The sequence below is a fragment of the Pantherophis guttatus genome, chromosome 2 (assembly GCF_059756535.1).
Source record: "Pantherophis guttatus breed Tessera chromosome 2, ASM5975653v1, whole genome shotgun sequence".
NCBI lineage: Eukaryota > Metazoa > Chordata > Lepidosauria > Squamata > Colubridae > Pantherophis > Pantherophis guttatus.
Window position 1 is genome coordinate 85317083 of NC_142064.1, and position 6594 is coordinate 85323676.

At 39.2% G+C, this 6594-nt stretch overlaps 1 long non-coding RNA gene across 2 annotated transcripts; it reads left to right on the forward strand.

Annotated features, from left to right (window-relative positions):
- The first annotated feature begins 622 nt into the window (after positions 1-622).
- Positions 623-6211, forward strand: LOC132711388 (uncharacterized). 2 transcript variants are annotated; one of them, XR_009622229.2, is made up of 3 exons: positions 623-1583; positions 3096-3399; positions 5142-6211. It is a non-coding gene; the product is annotated as an uncharacterized LOC132711388 (long non-coding RNA). The 2 variants fall into 2 exon arrangements; XR_015731902.1 differs by lacking the exon at positions 623-1583 and having other exon boundaries at positions 2026-3399.
- Positions 6212-6594: the final 383 nt, after the last annotated feature.

Consider the following 6594-nt stretch of genomic DNA (forward strand, 5'->3'; position numbering starts at 1 on the left):
ACATAAACACGAACAGGAATCTTTACTTTCTTGTCCATTAGTTAAAGAAACTTTGTCAAAAGAATGACAGGAACAATCAGTGTGAAATGAAAAATGGATTTGCAAAGGAAGCCTGCTGAGATTAATGTGGAAAAACTGGCCAAGAGATAATAATTCCACATTGTCTTATCAAGCAGCTTCAGAATCCTTGCTTTTACCAAAGTGCTGGCGTGTGGGGAGAAAAAAAAAAAAAGGAGTTGTAGACAAAATAGTTTGGTGTTTGACTTCTTAAAAGGGGATTTGTGGTGATGTTTAATTAATGAAATTTTGGTCCATGCACAGAATTTGGAAAACGAACAAAAGTAAGTAAAATTTCAATTGTTCTTTTTTTTCCTTCCCCCTGCAAAAAAAAAAAAAAACCACAGAGAAAAAATAATGTTGTAGTTAAGAAGCAGTATTTCACACTATTATAGTACCGAGGGTCTGAAGGGAACCACAAGGGCCATCTAGACCAACCCTCTGCAATGTGCAAGCGAACCTGTTAAACCATCCAGAAGACATGGGTGCCAAGCTTTTTTTTTTAAAGACTTTTAAAATTAAGAACCCCAAACCTCTATAAGGTTTGTGGGGGCAATAAGCTGACTTTGTATAAATATACAAAAGTATGAAGGCTATTGCTTAACACATTGTAAGCTGCCCTGAGTCTCCGGAGAAGGGCGGCATATAAATCAAATAAAAATAAAAAATAAATATAAATAAGCTGTTTCACTGTTGTACACATCTTAACCATTCAGAAAGTTTCCCTTATATTTAAGCAATTTGTCACTGACACATTATTACTTCAATAGTTCAAATGGATAACAGTTCCTGACCATTTTCCCTATAGCACCATTTAATGTGTCCGAATATTAAATATGATACCAGATTTGGTGATTCTTAATCCTGCATGTCGTTACGTTTCCCCATTCCATCAAGTGCTTAAACGGTTACACTTTTTGAAAGTTCTTCAAACCATAAATCTGCACAAGCAGGGATGTTGGCTAGAAAATTCCCTGGGGAAACAAAATATACCTAGAATACCTTCCCACTAAAAAAAAAAAAAAAGTGAAGATGTTTTAGGTGGCATTGCTCATGCAAAATCCAATTTCCCCCTGCTTAAAGGAGCTGATACTCCCCACTCCCACCCCAGGATGCAGTAAAAACTGAGAGATGTACTATTTCTGCATTACACCATTGCAATTCATTTGTTTATGGGGCAGGGTAATGGAAAGTAGCTGTTCCTTACAAAAGGACAGTGGAGAAAGTCAGGCCACAGAATTAATGGAGCAGCAATGAAATTTTGACTGCTTTCTGAGCCGTAATTTGCTGCTCTGCATCAGTTAAAGGAACATCTGGTCTGCACAGTAATTAAATAGGTACAGATGGAGGATAGGCAAGGATGAAGAGGCAATTTGACATTAATGGATTTTACACCTCTGAAACATAGGGCTGTGTTTACACACTCACCGCAAAGATCAGCTGAACAAGACATTTACTGGCTTCTGTTCTCCATTGGCTTAAGTTGATCTCTTCTATTTATCGGGTCATTGAGGCTCTTCAGTCAGGTGAAAGTTGTTAATATGTATTAAACTATTATTTGTTACAGTAGTTTATTACTTTCGGTGCATTAAATTCTCATTTCACAATACATGTAGCATTAACCCAAAATTTGGAGTAGGAGAGTTGCCGTCTCCACTGTGATGAAATAGATTTTGAATACCAAAACAATAACATAGGTAACAGAAGATGATAGATATAATGATAGATAATAATGATAGATAATAATGATAGATAGATAGATAGATAGATAGATAGATAGATAGATAGATAGATATGAGACATTGAGATATAGATAAGTAGAAATCAATGGTGGGATTCACCATTTGTAACCAGCTGCACATTTTGATCGAAAATTATCTTCTACTGAATCCAGAGTGAGTAAAACAGATGAGATGTGGCAATCCACTCTGCCGCGCTTATCAGCTGGGCTTAAAACAAAAGAAATATAGGTAGGTTATAGCGTAGGGGTGGGCAGGCAGGCCCATCTGATCATTGGACCAAACCCGTTCACTCAGCTGATCGTCGGAGCTACCGGTATGCCCGAACCGGTCAGAACCAGCTGAATCCCACCCCTGATAGAGATAGATGAGAGAGAGAGAGAGAGAGAGAGAGAGAGAGAGAGAGAGAGAGAGAGAGAGAGAGAGAGAGAGAGATGCAGATGTCAACATATAATACATTATAATCAAAGTAACACTTAAAATATATCCTTTTACCTCCTGGTTCCAGGAATCTGAGGGAAGTAAGATAACTGGATAGTTTGGAGGGTAGATGGTGTCAAAGCCTTACTTTGGGGCAGATTAAAACATTTTGCTTTGGTTGCATTTGTTTTTAATCTGGCTTTCATCCAAAATTGCAACTGCAAGGTGGGTGACTATATAAATTGATATAATAATTAATAGTTTGCCCCATCCTTAAGAGATTCCCTGGATCCATCTATATTTGATAATTATCACTAAGTCTCTAAGATCATCTCTCTTGGGAAGATTATTGAGCCCATTGTCTATGTACAGTGATCTCCAGGAAGCAGATTATCTGGATCATTTTCAATCAGGATTTAGATTAGTAATCTGAATTGGAGAGCACGGAGAGTAAAGGAAATTGCCTTGGATGAAACATGCACGAATCATTAGCTAGGCAAACAGGAGTCAAACATTCTTTAAGTCCTGGGAACAAAATAATAATTGGAAGAGTCTCAGGCAACGGCCTCTTGAATTCACTGGCGTATAAGAAGGGCGGGAAATACAGCACGATCAGCCTTGCCTGATTCTGGTATTTCTGCCAATCTCAATAAAATGTAGTTCTGGTCTTCCAGTGGAGTTGATTTTCTGGGCGGGCTCTGTATGGGGCTAACACATCAGTTCTTATGGATGAGATGTGTGTGTGTGTGTGTGTGTGTGTGGTACTGGGATGTGTTTGCGTGGATGTGGATGTATACTATACAATAAAAAGTGAAAAGAATTTTAAAACATAGGAAAAAAGAAAACAGAATTTTGACTTTGACTATCTTTTCTATTGAGTAATTGTTACTTCAGTTCACTCAACACTGAAAAATCTTGGATGAGAAGCGAAATGTTTTCAAGGAGAAAAAAAATCAAAAAAAGTTCAGATGCCTTTTGGAAAAGCACCTTTGGGACAACCATGATCTGGATCAGTGGTGGGTTGCCCCGGGTTCGGACTGGTTCGCAAGAACCAGTAGTAAAACCGGCAGGAGGCCCCACCCACCGCCCCGCATGTCATCATCAGTGATCTGCGCAGAAGCAAGGCACGTGCGCGAGCAAAGGGAGCGCGCACACGCAATCCCATTGCAAACTGGTAGTAAAGGTAAGTAGAACCCACCCCTGATCTGGATGATTGAGAATCTCTATAGACACCTTTCCTCTCTTCATTATAAAAAGCCTCTGTAGTAGGATACATATCATCTTCTGAGATGCAAGGAAACTACCTATCCTAAAAGCAATTCATGTGCAAAAAATCTCATGTGTATTCATGCAGGGTTTGTTTTGTTTTTTTTAGATTAGGGTCCCTTGATTCTTTATAAGCATTAATTTAAACACTGAGTCTTAGTTGGAGGTGTCTATATGAACACAGATAAGTTTCCAAAGATTGGTGAAAAATACAAGATGGCAATTCATTAAAACTATTGCTGATATTGTTGACTGTGATGGCTTCTTTTAAAAAAATTATTATTACCAAAGAACAGTTTATGTCAGTAACATTGAAGGATACCTATATGTGAATGGAATTATGAGTTTCATTACATTTCCTAAGTCACCATCTCACAGTGGGAAGTTCATATTAAGTGCAATTTACACAAAATTCTACCAGCCAGTAATACAGTAGCAATGCCTCAAAAATATTATATAATTATACATGCATGCTCAGTGAAATGAGGATCTTTAAATCTTTTGTGGTGGTTGCTATAGAATATGAGAGAGTGGGATGACTGGAGTTGGGCAAGGAGAAATACAGCAGATACCAAACCAAATTGAATGCCACTTAGACTTATATGCCATTTCACAGTGCTTTACAGCCCTCTCTAAGCAGTTTACAGAGTCAGTATATTGCCCCCAAACAGTCTGGGTCCTCAATTAACCAACCTCGGAAGGATGGAAGTTAACCTTGAGCCGGTCAGGATTGAACTGCTGGCAATCGGCAGAATTAGCCTGCAATACTGCATTCTAACCATTGCGCTTCCACGACTCTAAACGTGATGGGTAACCTTTTTGCCATCGCGTGCCAAAAGGTGGGGGGGTCGTGCGCACGTGTGCCCACATCCATAATTCAATGCGCCCCACCCCCGAGCTCTCCCCGCTTTTGGCACACGAATGGCACGGTGGATTCAGTAGGCCTATATTTTGCCCTCCCCAGGCTCCAGAGGCTTTCTTGGAACCTGGGGAGGGCGAAAACAGCCTTCCCCAGCCCCCCGGAGGCCCTCCAGAGGCTGGAAATGGCCTGTTTCCCGACTTCTGGTGGGCCAGGAAGGCCAGAAAATTAGCTGGCCGGCACGTGCATGTGCACTGGAGCTGAGCTAGGGCAATGCTCATGTGCCCACAGATATGGCTCCGCATGCCACCTGTGGCACGTGTGCCATAGGTTTGCTATCACAGCTATATACATTCAGTCACAACTTCATTGCATTGACTAAACAATATCCAACACAATATTTGGTGTTATAAAAATCAACAGCAAGAAAAGATTGCTGTATCATTACAACAAGGAATAGGATCCCCAAAATAAGGGAAAGTTTAAAAAATACTATATTTAAGGCTACAGAATTTAAGTCCTATCATGTTCAGTGGGTAGAATCATATAAGGTAGCACTGGGCTTCAGAAGATTAATATTTGTAGAACTGAGAAATAAGTAGTCCTCCCATTATTGCTGAATTACAAAGTTGTGTTCACATGATGCATTTTGCTATGCTCAACTAATCATGGAACATGTGCAAAGAAGGGCAATGAATATGATGGGAGGACTGTAAGCTAAGTACTATGAGGACAGAGTGAAAGATTTGAGTTTATTTTGCTTGGAAAAATATAACTTTATTTTATTTATTTTTTTGCAGATTTTGGAATAGTTGACATTACTCTTGGAGAAAGCCTATCTACTCCAAAAAAGAAGCTAAGATACTCAACTATTGCCATTCATGACCCAACAATATGTACCTGTTACTGTCTTTTGATCACATAGTTTGTAATTATTTTAAGCTGGATCATATACAAGCCCATTTAGAAGAAACCCCATTAAGCACAAAGAGGAACCATACAAAGCTGAATGTTACTTAACTTTACCGACATCTGATTTTGGGCTTTCTTTTTCCCATTTTCACAAGAAAACTCTCCAAAGTCTTAGCTTTTTCAAGATAGTTCCCTGCAATAGCAAATTCCACATGAGGAGCAAAAATATTGTAGCATTCATAATCAGAAATCTTTGGTTAACCTAACATTTGCTTTGATACTTTAATTTTATCTCCAGCCAGTTCTGAATCATTAATGTAAGCCAAAGTGCCATTTCCATCAAAGCTCGCTCCCTCTCTCTCTCTCTCCCTCTCCCTCCCTCCCTCCCTTCCTCCCTCTTTTCTTTTTCTCTCCTTCCTTCCTTCGCTTTCATTCCATTTTTAACTGGTCTGCCTTTTCTGATTATTTTAATACAAACATTGGTTTAAGTACACCAGTTCAAAGTTCAATTTAATTCAGTGAGTAAGCATTTTTTTTTTCTATTGATATATAATTTTGCTGGCTTCCCAACAAGAAAATCCAATTATCCTCATCAATTCTTTAAGTCACATTAAGAAAAGTGAAATTAAACAATAGACATATAGTCCAGATATTAGCTTTTATACATCTCTCCTCTCTATGACATTTATATATAATTATTCATAGCATTTAACTGGTATAGTCAACCCATATCTGAAATTAGACTGCAGACACTATAAAAATATATGAAACAGGATTCAAATGCACAGTATTCTTTTCCTTTTGATTTTACGCACAAGTTAAAACAAACTAGCAAGGGGGGGAGCGATCACTGCTTGTTCATTAATACAACATACACATACTCTTTTTGTAAGTGCCCTTTCCTTGGTCTAAGGTTTTAAAACATTTCTTCTGTCAAATAAAGTGTAGTCTTTCAGAATTTGCATCTGACAAGCCTTTCTTTAATGAACTGTGTATAATGCCAAATTGTTTTCTGCTGCATATGAGAGAGCTGGGTGTGGAGTGAGAGAGATAACCACTTATTCAGCAAGTCCCTTGCAATTCCATGCAGGTGGTTTTCCTGTTCCAGAGGTGGTATTCAGCAGGTTCTGACCAGTTCTGGAGAACTGGTAGCAGAAATTTTGAGTAGTTCGGAGAACCGGTAAACACCACCTCTGACTGGCCCCGCCCCCATCTATTCTCTGCCTCCCGAGTCCCAGCTGATTGGGAGGAAATGGGAATTTTGCAGTAACCTTCCCCTGGGATGGGGAAAGAATGGAGATTTTACAGTATCCTTCCCTTGCCACGCTCACCAAGCCCCGC